This window comes from Engystomops pustulosus, chromosome 8 (genome assembly GCF_040894005.1).
Source record: "Engystomops pustulosus chromosome 8, aEngPut4.maternal, whole genome shotgun sequence".
Taxonomy (NCBI): Eukaryota; Metazoa; Chordata; class Amphibia; order Anura; family Leptodactylidae; genus Engystomops; species Engystomops pustulosus.
In genome coordinates this window covers 15842569-15862035 of record NC_092418.1, presented here as the reverse complement: position 1 = coordinate 15862035, position 19467 = coordinate 15842569, and the positions used below count along the sequence as shown (strand labels likewise).

The following is a 19467-nucleotide window of genomic DNA, read 5'->3' as shown; positions in this document are numbered from 1 at the left end:
AGCCTGCTGCCGCTGCCTCTGCATGCCGTCCCCTATAGTGTCAGGGTCAATTATTGGATGTTTTAGATGCTATCTAGCTTCATTCTGTCACTCTGTCATGGCCATGCTGTTGCCCATAATTTTGGCATAATGTTGCGATTATGCAGCCTCAGAGGCATCCATGCATGCTGCCCCTGCTGTTTCCTGTCCATTTCCGTGGTGTTTCCATCCTTTTCTGAGGTTTCCAGGTGTTTGGCCAAGCTTCCCTGTGCAGAGCCTTGGTCCCCTTGAAAAATGCTCGAGTCTCCCATTGACTTCAATGGGGTTCGTTATTCGAGACGAGCACTCGAGCATCGGGAAAAGTTCGTCTCGAATAACGAGTACCCGAGCATTTTAGTGTTCGCTCATCTCTAATCAGGAGGCTCTTCCTAGCGGGCCGCTGCGCCCTAGACTGTGCCTGTATGGATGGAGGCTAGTATAGTCAGTGTGCAGGTGCGGGGCAGGAACCACAACCCCCTTTATACCCCTCCACACCCACTTGGAGTGAAGATGGCAGCAGCGGCCGATGTTAGAGCCTGTGCATCGCAACATTACACAGACCTGCCCCTGCTAGACAGAAGAAAAGAAGACCTGTAGGGGGGGCGTTGGAAAGGTGAGTATTGACTTTCTTTTTTTATGTGTTGGCCATACACCGGGGGCAGGGGGCTGGCTGGCCATATTCCAGGGGCTGGCTGGCCATATTCCAGGACCAGGCTGGCCATATACTGGGGGCAGGGGCCTGAATAGCCATATACTGGGGGCAGGGGCCTGAATAGCCATATACTGGGGGCAGGGGCCTGAATAGCCATATACTGGGGGCAGGGGCCTGAATAGCCATATACTGGGGGCAGGGGCCTGAATAGCCATATACTGGGGGCAGGGGCCTGAATAGCCATATACTGGGGGCAGGGGCCTGAATAGCCATATACTGGGGGCAGGGGCCTGAATAGCCATATACTGGGGGCAGGGGCCTGAATAGCCATATACTGGGGGCAGGGGCCTGAATAGCCATATACTGGGGGCAGGGGCCTGAATAGCCATATACTGGGGGCAGGGGCCTGAATAGCCATATACTGGGGGCAGGGGCCTGAATAGCCATATACTGGGGGCAGGGGCCTGAATAGCCATATACTGGGGGCAGGGGCCTGAATAGCCATATACTGGGGGCAGGGGCCTGAATAGCCATATACTGGGGGCAGGGGCCTGAATAGCCATATACTGGGGGCAGGGGCCTGAATAGCCATATACTGGGGGCAGGGGCCTGAATAGCCATATACTGGGGGCAGGGGCCTGAATAGCCATATACTGGGGGCAGGGGCCTGAATAGCCATATACTGGGGGCAGGGGCCTGAATAGCTATATACTGGGGGCAGGGGCCTGAATAGCCATATACTGGGGGCAGGGGCCTGAATAGCCATATACTGGGGGCAGGGGCCTGAATAGCTATATACTGGGGGCAGGGGCCTGAATAGCTATATACTGGGGGCAGGGGCCTGAATAGCTATATACTGGGGGCAGGGGCCTGAATAGCTATATACTGGGGGCAGGGGCCTGAATAGCTATATACTGGGGGCAGGGGCCTGAATAGCTATATACTGGGGGCAGGGGCCTGAATAGCTATATACTGGGGGCAGGGGCCTGAATAGCTATATACTGGGGGCAGGGGCCTGAATAGCTATATACTGGGGGCAGGGGCCTGAATAGCTATATACTGGGGGCAGGGGCCTGAATAGCTATATACTGGGGGCAGGGGCCTGAATAGCTATATACTGGGGGCAGGGGCCTGAATAGCTATATACTGGGGGCAGGGGCCTGAATAGCTATATACTGGGGGCAGGGGCCTGAATAGCTATATACTGGGGGCAGGGGCCTGAATAGCTATATACTGGGGGCAGGGGCCTGAATAGCTATATACTGGGGGCAGGGGCCTGAATAGCTATATACTGGGGGCAGGGGCCTGAATAGCTATATACTGGGGGCAGGGGCCTGAATAGCTATATACTGGGGGCAGGGGCCTGAATAGCTATATACTGGGGGCAGGGGCCTGAATAGCTATATACTGGGGGCAGGGGCCTGAATAGCTATATACTGGGGGCAGGGGCCTGAATAGCTATATACTGGGGGCAGGGGCCTGAATAGCTATATACTGAGGGCAGGGGCCTGAATAGCTATATACTGGGGGCAGGGACCTGAATAGCTATATACTGGAGGCAGGAGCCTGAATAGCTATATACTGGAGGCAGGAGCCTGAATAGCTATATACTGGGGGCAGGGGCCTGAATAGCTATATACTGGGGGCAGGGGCCTGAATAGCTATATACTGGGGGCAGGGGCCTGAATAGCTATATACTGGGGGCAGGGGCCTGAATAGCTATATACTGGGGGCAGGGGCCTGAATAGCTATATACTGGGGGCAGGGGCCTGAATAGCTATATACTGGGGGCAGGGGCCTGAATAGCTATATACTGGGGGCAGGGGCCTGAATAGCTATATACTGGGGGCAGGAGCCTGAATAGCTATATACTGGGGGCAGGAGCCTGAATAGCTATATACTGGGGGCAGGAGCCTGAATAGCTATATACTGGGGGCAGGAGCCTGAATAGCTATATACTGGGGGCAGGAGCCTGAATAGCTATATACTGGGGGCAGGGGCCTGAATAGCTATATACTGGAGGCAGGAGCCTGAATAGCTATATACTGGAGGCAGGAGCCTGAATAGCTATATACTGGGGGCAGGGGCCTGAATAGCTATATACTGGGGGCAGGGGCCTGAATAGCTATATACTGGGGGCAGGGGCCTGAATAGCTATATACTGGGGGCAGGAGCCTAAATAGCTATATACTGGAGGCAGGAGCCTAAATAGCTATATACTGGGGGCAGGAGCCTAAATAGCTATATACTGGGGGCAGGGGCCTGAATAGCTATATACTGGAGGCAGGAGCCTGAATAGCTATATACTGGAGGCAGGAGCCTGAATAGCTATATACTGGAGGCAGGAGCCTGAATAGCTATATACTGGGGGCAGGGGCCTGAATAGCTATATACTGGGGGCAGGGGCCTGAATAGCTATATACTGGGGGCAGGAGCCTAAATAGCTATATACTGGGGGCAGGAGCCTGAATAGCTATATACTGGAGGCAGGAGCCTAAATAGCTATATACTGGGGGCAGGGGCCTGAATAGTTATATACTGGAGGCAGGAGCCTGAATAGCTATATACTGGAGGCAGGAGCCTGAATAGCTATATACTGGGAGGAGGCTGTGACCAATGCATTTCTCACCCTAGGCTTATACTCGTTTCAACAGGTTTTCCCAGTTTTTTTGTGGTAAAATTAGGAGCCTCGGTTTATACTAGAGTATACATGGTAGATAGACAAAAATACATAGATAATGACATAGATATATATGATATAGATAGATATATTTGAGATAGATAGATCAGGATCTTATAAGTAATCTTTCTAGAACAATGCCCCTCCATCTCTCTCCCTCAGGTGACTGCAGTTCTCCCTGACACCTCTGTCCCTTCTTCAGAACAACAGATTTTTTTCTATTTCCTTTTCCTGTTGACAAAGAATAAAGCAAAACAAAAAAAAAATGACAACCTGTGTGCGGGTGCGAGCGGAGCCGGGAATCAATGCAGCGCGGCGTTTGACTGGTCCTCCAAGGACCTGAGAATAAATATCAGGACTGGCTGGTGCCTGCGCCTCACACCCGGTGCGCCCCGCGAGCGCTGAGCTGGGGATTAGCTGTTCCTTTGCAGAAGGTGCCTGTTCCCCGCGCGCTACAGAACAGAAGATGAATGTGTTGCAGAGGCATGAGCCTTCTTGTCGTTGGGTTTTGTCATTTCTCTACCCAGCCGTTCCGAGCACACCAATTAAAAAGAGATTAGCGGGCTCCGTGCCCCACACACATCCTCCGAAACACACAGCCTGAGCGCGCACATAGTGGCTGCTGGGCAGGACAGAGTGGGCACATATTGTAGCCGTATTAACACTGTGTGAGCCGCGAAATGCGTCGGATCAAACTAGAACATACTCGAAAATTCTACATATAGAAGATATTTTTATTATACAATCTGCCATAGATATAAGATATATATAGATACATCTGTTTCCTGATTCCAACTGTTATGTCAGAGGAAATTCTGTTGTGTTTTTATGTAAATTAGTTTTCGGTGCATCAGAGGCGGGGCTATGCATTTTAGTGCACCTGTATTAGGGTGATGGCATGCGTTTTTGGCCTGTTTTTAAGCAGTCCATTACATTTTGGAAATTTGAAAGTTTTTGAACAGTTTGAATTAAGATAATTGGTCAAACCTGTCAAAAACGCACGCGGTTTTAACGGACTGCTGAAAAACGGGCCAAAAAATTGTTCAAAACGCCACGTGTGCCATGACCCTTATTCTTTCTTCAGAGAGGGCAGTCATTTTGTAAATGGTGGTGGTGACCTAGAAGCTAATTTGCATAAAAGTACACGTTCTAGGATTAAACATTGATGACCTATACTTAAAGGGGTGTTGCCACAAAAGACATGTATCCCCTATCCACAACAATAAAACATATGTGGCTATTTTGTGGGGGCCCCAATTGTGGGCCCCCTCCAGCAACCTGCACTTGTCTTACGTTTATGGGATTTGAGCCATAATCCCTTTACACAGAACCCAGATAATATGTGATCCATGTTTATCCAGGAATCCCCAAAGCAGGAAAACAGAGGGTACCGAAAAACCGAGACCCTCAAAATATGACATACCTCAGCACATATTATGTAAGGATATTACCAGTGACTACCCCCACATGACAGGCAGCACAAATATGACCATAGTGTAAGGACCCCATCAGAAAGCCCCTCAGATTTAGCTTCCCGGACCCCGAGAGAGCGATATTGGGGTGAACTGCAGTCCTTGACGTTAACCATAATACAAGTACGCGACACAGAGGAGCCGTAATATACAGAAAGTAGGAAAAAATGAATCCAGATGTCTGGCCGATGGGGTTTCCTTTGATCTCGCTATTTCAGTTCACCTCACGTTTTATTTTCCCGCAATCTCTAAGCGCCATTTATTCCAGGCTCCTCCATGTCTAATAAATCTCCGGCTTTCTATAATGGAGACTTAAACGATTCCAGATTTTTCTATGTAAGAGGAAGAAAATGCAGGTAAAAAATAACCGTGTAGTAACCCATAGCAACCAGACGCCATCTATCGTAAAGCTGCTTGCGAATGCCGCGATCTGAGGAGATTTTTTTACCTCAGAGAAAAGACGTATCCAAAACACCGCACATTTCAGGCCACGTAACCCTTTATGTGCTGGATTCTAGTTATTGAGACAGATTCTGACTGAAATCTGTGGCAGATTTCAGAAAATAGACATAAACCTTAAGTATTTCATCAAAAAAAAAGTGGACATTTAGTTAAATCATGTAATGAGTTCGTAGAGCAGTTTCCTTAAATGTTATAGTCCCAATTGCTGATCCCGATGTCTGGAAATTTTTACATCCGGTCCAATAATCTGGAAAATTACGAGGAATTTCAATCCTCAGGAAGTATGGCTGCCGACGGAGGTAGCAGAGAGCGCTGTTATCATTGTAGTGGCCAGGCCAGGTTACTGCAGATCAGTCATTTCAGTGAAAGCTAAACTGTAGTTACTTGGTTTGGCCACTATGCAGATAAAGGGGCTTTCCGCAGTCGATTTTGGGGGCACTGGGTGTTAGACCCCTTAAAATCTGATATATCACTCAATTAGTGGATTCTTTAGTATCGTTTTTACCCCAGAAACTCCTTTAATTTCGGATAAACGGCGGAAAAATACTACCAATTCCTTTTGTTTTTGTTTTTCGCAGGTGCCTGCTGATAAGATGGGCGACACGACGGTGACAACATGTACGGCATGTTGTAAGCGATAGAGTTGGCAGGCTTTGGCGTAGTCTATTAGCTGGCAGCGACACCGCGTCCTACTCTCCTACAACAGCTGCAGACGCCGACCCAAGACCTCCATGCGGGTACCGGCCCCAAGGACGGGAACGCCACATCTGCCTGGCAACGGAACCGACAGAAAAATCTGTCTGCAGCGCGGCGCTATCGGCTCAGGATCACAGATGAGAAGGCGGCGAGCGAGACAAAGCTGCTTTGTACGAGGCGAGCGTTCAGCTCTGCAGCAGAGTCCTGCTCATACCATCAACTCCCCGCTGAGACGCACTGAACTCTATCAAATGATTCAGAATCTCATCGCCGGCCTCTTCTAACGCTCTGCAGCCTGGCGGCGGGGTGGAACGCTGGCGCCTCTGACATTGCTTCCAAATAAGCTTAAAGGGCATTTCCCTGAATATAAAGCACTCCTCAGACTATTACAGACTCCTTCAAAGCCGCTACAAAGGAAGAGGCCCTAATGGCGGGCAGAAATTATATAATAGGGGGCGGGGTGTAATACAATCTTATATACTTACCGTATATTAAAGAGGTTTTCCAGTTATTAACACCCGGCCCCTGCAATGATCAGCTATTGGGTAGCACATACAAAAAGCACACAGATAACTACATGTACGTAACTACAGGTGCAGCTCCCACTTACTCTAAGTAAGAGCTGCGCTTCATCTATTGATATTATATTTTAGACCCCTAACCAATTTATCTAGATAAATTCAGGCTCCAGACCCCTATTAGACCCCAGACAGTTCTCAAACCATACCCCCTAAATTAGACCCCAGTTAAATCTCAAAATATACTTAGTCCCCTTATATTATCAGACCCTAGACCAAACCCAGGGTATACTCAGTTCCCTCATATTATTATCAACCCCGCCCCCAGGGTATACTCAGCTCCATCATATTATTATCACCCCCACCCCCAGGGTAAAATCAGCTCCCTCATATTATTATCACCCCCACCCCCAGGTTATACTCAGTTTCCTCATATTATTATCAGCCCCGCCCCCAGGGTATACTCAGCTCCCTCATATTATTACCACCCCCGCCCTCATGGTATACTCAGCTCTCTCATATTATTACCACCCCCGTCCCCAGGATATACTCAGCTCCCTAATATTATTATCACCCCCGCCCCCAGGGTAAAATCAGCTCAATCATATTATTATCACCCCCGCCCCCAGGGTATGCTCAGCTCTCTCATAATATTATCACTCCGCCCACAGGGTATACTCAATTTCCTCATATTATTATCACCCTGTCCCCAGGGTATATTCAGCTCTCTCGTATTATTATCACCCCCGCCCACAGGGTATACTCAGCTCCCTCATATTATTATCTCTCCCGCCCCCCAGGGTATACTCAGTTTCCTCATATTATTATCACCCTCCCTCAGGTTATACTCAGTCCCTTTCTATTATTATCAGCCCCGCCCCCAGGGTATACTCAGTCCCTTTCTATTATTATCACCCCCGCCCCCAGGGTATACTCAGCTCCCTCATAATATTATCACCACCGCGCCAGGGTTTATTCAGCTCCCTCATGTTATTATCACCCCCACCCCCAGAGTACACTCAGCTCGCTCATATTATTATCACCCCTGCCCCCAGGGTATACTCAGCTCGCTCATATTATTATCACCCCCGCCCCCAGGGTATACTTAGCTCCATCATATTATTATCACCCTCGCCCCCAGGGTATACTCGGCTCCCTCATATTATTATCACCACCGCACCAGGGTATATTCAGCTCCCTCATGTTATTATCACCCCCGTCCCCAGGGTATACTCAGCTCCCTCATATTATTATCACCGCCGCACCGGGGTATACTCAGCTCCCTCATATTATTATTTTTTTATATGAGATTCTAACCCCCAAAATATATTCATACCCCTTTTACTCATCCATAAGAAAGGTCACCAAAATTACATAGGGCGAGTCTGATAACCCTCTGCAACCAGATGTACGACCCCCTCTGATTTGATAATGATGCCCTGTCCTATGAGGCCATAACAATATACTACCTAAAGACCCTTTTAATAAAAGACCCCTGACCAGACACAAAGATTAACGAGACTCCAGGCTAGACTCATTAATCAGACCAGAGGCAGACCTCAAACCCAGGGGCATAACTACAAGGTTAGCAGACATAGTAGCTACTATGGGGCCCACAGTGTTAGAGGTCCCTTGCATTTGGTGTATTGGGTGTTTATATACTGTATGTGTATATGCTGTATGTCTGTGTATGGTATTGTATGTGTGTTTATGTATATATGGTGTCTATATACTGTATGTCTGTGTATGGTATTGTATGTGTATGTATGTATGTATGTATGGTGTGTATATGCTCTATGTCTGTGCATGGCATTGTACCGTATATACTCGAGTATAAGTCGACCCAGGTATAAGCCGAGACCCCTAATTTTACCACCAAAAACTGGGAAAAACTATTGACTTGAATATAAGCCGAGGGTGGGAAATGCATTGGTCACAGACCCCCCCCCCCCCAGTACATATCCAGCAAGCCCCCAGTAGTATATAGCCAGCAAGCCCCCAGTAGTATATAGCCAGCAAGCCCCCAGTAGTATATAGCCAGCAAGCCCCCATGTACAGCCAGCCACACCCATGTAGTATACAGCCAGCCCCCATGTAGTATACAGCCAGCCAGCCCCCATGTAGTATACAGCCTTCTAGCCCCCAGTAGTTTACAGCCTGTCAGCCCCCATTTAGTATACAGCCAGCAGACCCCCCCCCCCCCCCGCACTTAAAAAAAAAAAAAAAAACTTATATACTCACCCTCCGATGCTCGGCGCGGCTCCCCTTTGTCGGTGTGGCTTGTCTCCTCTCTACCACGTGGCTCCTCTTCTTTAACTGCCGGCATGGACGTGGCCATGTTTTCTTTCAGCAGGCGCATACCATGACGCGGCCGCTGCTGACATCATAGCATGTGCCGGACGGCAGGAAGATAACATGGCCGCGCCCATGCCTGCAGTTAAAGAAGACAGAAGAGGAGACGACATCGGGGAGCCGCTTGGAGCATCGGGACGCTGGAGGGTGAGTATATAAGTTTATTATATACGGTACGTGTTTGTATGTATATGCTGTATGTATATAAGTATATAAAATGTTTTTTGTATACACAAGTGTATTATGGTGTGTGATTGTAACTCATGTGAGTATACAAATATGTAAATTTTGGGGGGGGGGCCATTCAGAGGTCTACTATGGGTCCCTGCCTCTCCTAGTTATGCCCCTGCCCAAACCATAAAAATCTCTTCCTGTGACAGGCCTGTAGGGGAGTGACAGGTGACCAGTTATGGCTCTGCTGATTGGCTGAGGGCTCACAAGGCTTTTACCCACCAGTGATCACAATGTAGCAGATCATTTAGCACCACAGCGCCCCCTAGACCTGGAGGTATAGCTATGACACTAGTATTACACTCAGATAACGCTGTTCTGGGGTGAGGCGAGGGGCCAGGCGTTTGCTTGCCTCCTCCAAAAACACCAGATGACCAGATGGGACTTCCTTATCCCAAAGCAATTTCACCTGACATTCCGGATAATCAGGTTCCAGATGAAAGAAATCTCCCAGTGTATAAAATCTCATCGTTCTTGTGCAGCAGCGTGTGAACTATTGCTTTCTGTTATCAATCATCTCTGCAGATGTCATCTAAAAGTGACTGACGGCAACGCGCTTCACTGGCCCGACAGACAGACAGTATGTGCGCGGGGAAACTAATAGCCTGCGCCGCGCACATTTATCTCACACACGTTAGGCCATGTTCACACCTGTTTCAGGCCCCATGGTATTTTACTAGGAGCCCTCACAGAATAACCAATCAGACAGCAGACCTTTGTGTTTGTTGTTAGTAGCAGCAGGACTGTGAAAAATAGGTTTATGTTCCAAGATTGTAGCACTGGGGACATGTCCTCACACTGCTGTGCTCTATTCTCTCTGCAGTCAGTGTAAGGTTTTAGCCTTGGAGATTTGTGTAATCGTACCTTTGTGTATGTTGCTAGTAGCAGCAGGACTGTGATATATGGATTGTGAGAATCCCACTGCATGAATGAGAAGAGGGCGGTTCCCTTACTTGTGCACCAACCACTATGCAAACTACAAAGAGCGTTGTGTATTCTATTCATATTTGGTGTATGTTGTTAGTAGCAGCAGGACTGTGATGAACGGATAGATATTGTAGTATCTATGTAGCACTAAGTGCTTCTCCACACACTGCTGTGCTCTTATCTCTCTACAGACAATGATAACTATGGTCACTGGAGAGATGTGTAATCAGACCTTTGTGTACGCTGTTAGTAGCAGCAGGACTGTGAAATATTGATTTATGTTCCAGGATTATACTGGGGGCGTGTCCTCACACTGTTGTGTCCCTAGCTCTCTGCACTGTGCTGTACCATAAGCTTTACCTCTTACTTGGAGCAAAAAGGAAGGAACAGTTCGATGCAGGAAACTAAGAGCACAGCAGTGTGAGGACAGATGAAGCGTTGGCTATGAATTTTAGGGAAATGGCTGCCATGTAGCTGGGACCCACCTGAGACTGGATCCAGCGTTAGAGGGAGCACCTGAACTTTTATATAGGGGAAGGGGTTAAGGCATGACCCTGGGACATGTAATAGCAGGAGGCAGACACCAGGGGGCCTCATTTCATACACTGCTCTCCTCTGCTCTATGTACGCCACTGCTGCAATAACAAGTCTGCACTGCTGTATCATAAACATCCCGCTATCTGAGTCACTGGAGGATCCTGGGGAAGGGCAGCGCTAACAAAAGACACCCCTCCAACCCCCTGCACCCCCCCCCCCCCAGACACGGGTTAATCCAGGTGAATCTCTCGGTGTGCGGTTACATACGCCAGAGAGATGAATTTTGTGGCAAGATCCATGGATTTCACTGCCCAGGAACTCCCGAGGACATGATTATAAGCCGCAGCCCTACTGTGCCTGCCTCTGATTACCGCCAGCGTGCAAGATGTTTAACCCCTCCAATCCTCCTCTACTGAGACTATAGAAGGAAAGCGGGGAGATTATACAACAGTGCGGTATTATACCTGACATCTGTGTGTGCAGGGGTCAGTGCCCTAACACAAAGTAACAAACAATCAGAACATTACATGATCAGTGCCAAATGTCACTTACATTCCTGTACATAGGGGGCAGTATTATAGTAGTTATATTCTTGTACATAGGGGGCCGTATTATAGCAGTTATATTCTTGTACATAGGGGGCAGTATTATAGTAGTTATATCCTTGTACATAGGGGGCAGTATTATAGTAGTTATATCCTTGTACATAGGGGGCAGTATTATAGTAGGTATATTCCTGTACATAGGGGGCAGTATTATAGTAGTTATATTCTTGTACATAGGGGGCCGTATTATAGCAGTTATATTCTTGTACATAGGGGGCAGTATTATAGTAGTTATATTCTTGTACATAGGGGGCCGTATTATAGCAGTTATATTCCTGTACATAGGGGGCAGTATTATAGTAATTATATTCTTGTACATAGGGGGCAGTATTATAGTAGTTATATTCCTGTACATAGGGGGCAGTATTATAGTAGTTATATTCTTGTACATAGGGGGCAGTATTATAGTAGTTATATTCTTGTACATAGGGGGCAGTATTATAGTAGTTATATTCTTGTACATAGGGGGCAGTATTATAGTAGTTATATTCTTGTACATAGGGGGCAGTATTATAGTAGTTATATTCTTGTACATAGGGGGCAGTATTATAGTAGTTATATTCCTGTACATAGGGGGCAGTATTATAGTAGTTATATTCCTGTACATAGGGGGCAGTATTATAGTAGTTATATTCCTGTACATAGGGGGCAGTATTATAGTAGTTATATTCATGTACATAGGGGGCAGTATTATAGTAGTTATATTCTTGTACATAGGGAGCAGTATTACAGTAGTTATATTCTTGTACATAGGGGGCAGTATTACAGTAATTATATTCTTGTACATAGGGGGCAGTATTACAGTAATTATATTCTTGTACATAGGGGGCAGTATTATAGTAGTTATATCCCTGTACATAGGGGGCAGTATTATAGTAATTATATTCTTGTACATAGGAGGCAGTATTATAGTAGTTATATTCTTGTACATAGGGGGCAGTATTATATTAGTTATATTCTTGTACATAGGGGGCAGTATTATATTAGTTATATTCTTGTACATAGGGGGCAGTATTATATTAGTTATATTCCTGTACATAGGGGGCAGTATTATAGTAGTTATATTCCTGTACATAGGGGGCAGTATAATAGTAGTAATATTCCTGTACATTGGAGGCAGTATTATAGTAGTTATATTCTTGTACATAGGGGGCAGTATTATAGTAGTTATATTCTTGTACATAGGGGGCAGTATTATAGTAGTTATATTCTTGTACATAGGGGGCAGTATTATAGTAGTTATATTCTTGTACATAGGGGCAGTATTATAGTAGTTATATTCCTGTACATAGGGGGCAGTATTATAGTAGTTATATTCTTGTACATAGGGGGCAGTATTATAGTAGTTATATTCTTGTACATAGGGGGCAGTATTATAGTAGTTATATTCTTGTACATAGGGGGCAGTATTATAGTAGTTATATTCCTGTACATAGGGAGCAGTATTATAGTAGTTATATCCCTGTACATAGGGGCAGTATTATAGTAGTTATATTCTTGTACATAGGGGGCAGTATTATAGTAGTTATATTCTTGTACATATGTGGCAGTATTATAGTAGTTATATTCTTGTACATAGGGGCAGTATTATAGTAGTTATATTCCTGTACATAGGGGGCAGTATTATAGTAGTTATATTCCTGTACATAGGGGGCAGTATAATAGTAGTTATATTCTTGTACATAGGGGGCAGTATTATAGTAGTTATATACTTGTACATAGGGGGCAGTATTATAGTAGTTATATTCTTGTACATAGGGGGCAGTATTATAGTAGTTATATTCCTGTACATAGGGGGCAGTATTATAGTAATTATATTCTTGTACATAGGAGGCAGTATTATAGTAGTTATATTCTTGTACATAGGGGGCAGTATTATAGTAGTTATATTCTTGTACATAGGGGGCAGTATTATATTAGTTATATTCTTGTACATAGGGGGCAGTATTATATTAGTTATATTCCTGTACATAGGGGGCAGTATTATAGTAGTTATATTCCTGTACATAGGGGGCAGTATAATAGTAGTAATATTCCTGTACATTGGAGGCAGTATTATAGTAGTTATATTCTTGTACATAGGGGGCAGTATTATAGTAGTTATATTCTTGTACATAGGGGGCAGTATTATAGTAGTTATATTCTTGTACATAGGGGGCAGTATTATAGTAGTTATATTCTTGTACATAGGGGCAGTATTATAGTAGTTATATTCCTGTACATAGGGGGCAGTATTATAGTAGTTATATTCTTGTACATAGGGGGCAGTATTATAGTAGTTATATTCTTGTACATAGGGGGCAGTATTATAGTAGTTATATTCTTGTACATAGGGGGCAGTATTATAGTAGTTATATTCCTGTACATAGGGAGCAGTATTATAGTAGTTATATCCCTGTACATAGGGGCAGTATTATAGTAGTTATATTCTTGTACATAGGGGGCAGTATTATAGTAGTTATATTCTTGTACATATGTGGCAGTATTATAGTAGTTATATTCTTGTACATATGTGGCAGTATTATAGTAGTTATATTCTTGTACATAGGGGCAGTATTATAGTAGTTATATTCTTGTACATAGGGGGCAGTATTATAGTAGTTATATTCCTGTACATAGGGGGCAGTATTATAGTAGTTATATTCCTGTACATAGGGGGCAGTATTATAGTAGTTATATTCTTGTACATAGGGAGCAGTATTATAGTAGTTATATTCTTGTACATAGGGGGCAGTATTATAGTAGTTATATTCTTGTACATAGGGGGCAGTATTATAGTTATGTTCTTGTACATAGGGGATACCACATATGTAACTATGAATAATTACAGTAATTGCCCTTTAAGAGGAATCTGGCCCCTGCTGTACATTTCCTCAGCAGAAGAACATGCAATCTAAAATAATCTGTTTTCAGTGTCTATCCGGAGCCGCTTGTAATATTTCCCCTCCTTCCAGTTCCCTCTGTACAGGGTTATGTCATTTCTTTCTGCAATGTTCTGAGCTCCAGACTGCAAACCGCAAACAACTGCGCTGCTGACCCCTCCATCCCCTCTCGGGAGGTGAGAGTCCGGGCCATTTGGCCTCCCCACGCTGCTGCCCGCTAATGCCTGGCGCTCCACTCATCTAATCCCCTAACAATTACCCTGTCTGAGAATTTGCAGGATTCTGGAGTGAGTGCAGGTTGTGGGGCGCCAGCAGTGCAGGGGTTAATAGTGCATAGATATACATGTATAGATGGATGGATATATATACATTTCCATCTGTGCCGAAGCTCTCGGCCCTCTCAATTAAAACCGCCGAGGATAAAAAAGTGCGCTTAGTGTTACTGAGAGATTCCAGTATAGATTTCCTTTGGTCGCCTCGAGGGAATAATAAAAGCCGTCTAGTTCTTGTATCAAAGCCTCCGCACTCCTCTGTCTCTAGGGGGAGATCGCCGCGCACTACCCACAGCTGCCTGTGCTATACAGAGAGTGGAAATCAGGGTCACACCAGCCGGCACCCCCTGACCATGTGACCATCTGTCCAGGGGACTAATAAGGACTAAGCTCCTCTTTATATGGAGATAAGCGGATGCCAGGCACTGCTTATCTCGCCTTGTATTTTTTTACCGACTACATTGGAGGACGTTATAGGTATGTGGACCCTACTGGTGGCGCCCCCTGCTGTTTCCTCATACATAGCTATTCCTATGAGACTATTGATGTCAGGCATGCTCAGTAGAAATCACTTTTCAGCACAGTGATACAGTGTTGCAAGTCGTTCTCTTCTACTAGGTTTTCCTACTGTCCTGAAAGTCTAAAATAAGTTCTATCAACTTCCACTATACAATGCGAGTTACAGATTGGGATAAATATAAGAACAATCTCGCTTCTGTATATCATCATTAACAATAGCCTGAAGCTGGGGGGAGTCACTGTATGTAAGAAAATTGCAGTGTGTTTACTGAAGGTGGAAGAACCAAGCAGAAGAAAGCACATGCAAGGCATTATTAGGCTTGTAGGAAACAGCCATAAGCAGTGAATCCAATGGTCTCTCTCACTCTCCTGTTAGGGTCCTGCTCAACGACAGAAGGAATTGCTACTTATGTTTGGAAAACGAAGATCCGTAGGATAATTACATTATGTATATTGTACATTAACAAAATTTAGGGAGGGTCAGTTCACCTGAACACACTGAGCGAAAGATGCCGCAAACGGACCTGTAGTGCTGCAGTCAAGATACATTCAAGGAATAAAGGGATAGTCCAGCTCAAAAGCGAACATGCAATCAATAAAAATTGTTACTTTTACATGAACTTCTAAAAATACATAGCAGGAAAACACAAAAAGAAGATAGCCATGTGGGGAAAGAGGAGGGGGCTGTCACTGTATATAAGAAAATTACAGTGTGTACAGTAGATGGAGGAACTAATCAGAAGGAGGTGCATCCATTCCACTATTAGGGTGAAGACACACGTGGCATTTTTAGGCCGTTTTTAGTAGAGCGTTTTCAGATTGGAAAAAAACGCATGCGTTTTTGACCAGTTTGAATTAAGATAATTGGTCAAACCTGTCAAAAATGCATGCGTTTTTTCACAATCTGAAAACGCACTAACTAAAAACGGCCCAAAAACGCCACGTGTGTCTTCACCCTTAGGCTTGTAGGACGCTGCTACCTTCACTTCTCTCATATTAGAGTTTGCTCAGAGAGGGGAGCAATAGCCAAATTTGGTTGTAAAACAGACATCTGTGGGATAAGTGCAGTATGTATATTGTATGTTGAGGAACCAATCAAAAGGAAGTACATGCAAGGCATTATTAGGCTTGTAGGAAACTGCCATCATGTGTAAATGATCTGGCTCCTCCCACACATTCTGCTCAGGGAAGGCAGAAAAGGCCATGTATGTGAAAATAAGGTAAATCTGTACAATCATATTCATTGTTACCCCTTTCTATCCACATTATTATATGTGGCACTTGGTAAGTGGGGAACTACAGACATGATACTGGTAGATTGGTGGATCCAATCAAAATCTGACACTTCACCATTGGGGGGGGGGGGGGGGGTCACAACCCAAAAAAGAGGGGTAACCTGTGACATGCCTTAACTGGGAAAAGAAACCTCACCAAGGGGTGGAAGCTATACGAGACTTATATATGCTATAGAATAGATAGTTACCCTGATTCTTCTGACCCCCGGGGAAGGTCAGAATCAAACATTTTACAAGTTTGGGCTCACAGGTACAAGGAAGCAATCACACTCTGTATACATAAAGGAGAACCCAAACTTGGTTAAAGTAGGCGATTCTCCATATGTAATATATCCTGACCACCACATTCCTCCCCTATGACGTCCCTATAGAATAATTACAATGACATCCTTTCTATTATTTCCAGCTAAATGAGCATCTCCTCCAAATGAAAGGGATATTCCCATTTCGGCAAATTAATGTTATTGTTTATAATATGAAAAATGATACAATTTCCCACTATACTTTCTGTATCAATTCCTCCCGGTTTTTCTAGATCTCTGTTTACTGTCATTCTGTAGGAACCTGACCATGGTCACACAGGTGCGCGGCTCGTTAGGGTCATTACATTGGGAAAAGTAATCAGAGGGGTGAGTTATAACGAGGTGCGACCATGGTCAGATTTCTGTCCACTGGAAATAGACAAAGATGTCGATCACATGACAGCAAGCAGAGATCTAGAAAACCGTGAGGAATTGATAAAGAACATTGGAAAATTGTAGTCAAACAATAACATTTAATAGGAATATCCCTTTAAGTTTCGATGCCTTCTCCTAATTTTTTGGCTACACAGATATACGCACCACAAGCGAGACTCCGAAAAGTGAGGCCGTCTCTGGAGGGCACAGAAAATTAGGTCATGAGCCGCTCTCCCCTGGCGAACAAACACATATATACCCACAGTGGGAATAAGGACCCCCCCACCTGCTCACACCTGTTACTACCTGGTCCCTGGGGTCACCCCCAAATCCAGGTCACAAAACTGTTGGCGTCAACACAAATTTTCTGCAGGAATAAACCAAAATAAGGACAATCAGGGCTCTTCCCCTTTATATATGGTCCGGGTACACCCATAATTGGCCCCAAAATTGTAGCAGGTTTCCTCTATTATCAAATAATGAAGCAGAGATTTCAGGGGTCCTTAACACAAGGCCACATCTCCCCCCTTTAAATATCAGGGTGCCCTTGTCCTGTGCCCCCACTATCCTGGAGGGTGACCCTAAAACTAATTACAGGGCGGCCCCCGCCTAGAAGTCTCTGGCCAATGTTAACCAGTAACATACCAGAGCTGTCTGAGAGAGGAAAACCAAGTTTGGCTCTGTAGGACTACAGTGCCCAGCATGCCCGGCTGCCACAGATTGATGCCAGGGCTGAGTGGCAGCATGAGTGACATCAGTGACCAGACAGGGATCATCCATCATCTACTAATGACTGGCACTGGCAGACAGCCTGGCACCCTGTGATAGGGATCACACACACATCACCGGCCCCCAGGTCAGCACTCACCTCTCAGCAGCGCTCAGCTCCTCTCTCCTGGGGTGTCAGGGTGCATGTAGGGTCCACAAGCACTGGTGGTAGTGCCAGGCGCACAGGTGAGGGCAGTGCCAGGCTGCAGTCTGGAGATCCCCGCTCCCTACAGCTCATGTACAAAGGCTTCCGGAGGAGGCTGCAAGGAATAGAAGGGGGAGCCAGGTGTCCAGGCCATAACCACACTGCCCCCTGCTGGCAGCACAGCGCCAGTGCAGCAGCCTCCCACATTAACCCATCAGCATCCCAGCTTCACCTGCAAGGCTTACATACGGCTCAGAGGTATCACACAGGACAGGATGAGATACACGGCACAGAGGTATCACACAGGAAAGCATGAGATACACGGCTCAACGGTATCACACAGGACAGGATGAGATACACAGCTCAGAGGTATCACACAGGACAGGATGAGATACACGGCTCAGAGGTATCACACAGGACAGGATGAGATACACAGCTCAGAGGTATCACACAGGACAGGATGAGATACACGGCTCAACGGTATCACACAGGACAGGATGAGATACACAGCTCAGAGGTATCACACAGGACAGGATGAGATACACGGCACAGAGGTATCACACAGGAAAGCATGAGATACACGGCTCAACGGTATCACACAGGACAGGATGAGATACACAGCTCAGAGGTATCACACAGGACAGGATGAGATACACGGCTCAGAGGTATCACACAGGACAGGATGAGATACACAGCTCAGAGGTATCACACAGGACAGGATGAGATACACGGCTCAACGGTATCACACAGGACAGGATGAGATACACGGCTCAGAGGTATCACACAGGACAGGATGAGATACACGGCTCAGAGGTATCACACAGGACAGGATGAGATACACGGCTCAGAGGTATCACACAGGACAGGATGAGATACACGGCTCAGAGGTATCACACAGGACAGGATGAGATACACGGCTCAGAGGTATCACACAGGACAGGATGAGATACACGGCTCAGAGGTATCACACAGGACAGGATGAGATACACAGCTCAGAGGTATCACACAGGACAGGATGAGATACACAGCTCAGAGGTATCACACAGGACAGGATGAGATACACAGCTCAGAGGTATCACACAGGACAGGATGAGATACACAGCTCAGAGGTATCACACAGGACAGGATGAGATACACTGCTCAGAAGTATCACACAGGACAGGGTGAGATACACGGCTCAGAGGTATCACACAGGACAGGATGAGATACACAGCTCAGAGGTATCACACAGGACAGGATGAGATACACGGCTCAGAGGTATCACACAGGACAGGATGAGATACACGGCTCAGAGGTATCACACAGGACAGGATGAGATACACAGCTCAGAGGTATCACACAGGACAGGATGAGATACACGGCTCAGAGGTATCACACAGGACAGGATGAGATACACGGCTCAGAGGTATCACACAGGACAGGATGAGATACACGGCTCAGAGGTATCACACAGGACAGGATGAGATACACAGCTCAGAGGTATCACACAGGACAGGATGAGATACACGGCTCAGAGGTATCACACAGGACAGGATGAGATACACGGCTCAGAAGTATCACACAGGACAGGATGAGATACACGGCTCAGAGGTATCACACAGGACAGGATGAGATACACGGCTCAGAGGTATCACACAGGACAGGATGAGATACACTGCTCAGAGGTATCACACAGGACGGGATGAGATACACGGCTCAGAGGTATCACACAGGACAGGATGAGATACAAAGCTCAGAGGTATCACACAGGACAGGATGA

General features: G+C 45.9%; 1 protein-coding gene across 6 annotated transcripts in view; it reads right to left on the bottom strand.

Annotated features, from left to right (window-relative positions):
- Positions 1-17853, bottom strand: part of RAI1 (retinoic acid induced 1) — a 112682-nt gene extending 94829 nt beyond the window's left edge. For 4 of the 6 annotated variants that reach the window (XM_072119855.1, XM_072119856.1, XM_072119854.1 and 1 more), the window contains exon 1: positions 17664-17851. The gene's annotated coding sequence lies outside the window, so the exon portion shown is untranslated. Of the gene's footprint in view, positions 1-17663 lie in introns of all 6 variants that reach the window. The other 2 variants (XM_072119860.1, XM_072119858.1) reach the window with 2 other exon arrangements.
- Positions 17854-19467: the final 1614 nt, after the last annotated feature.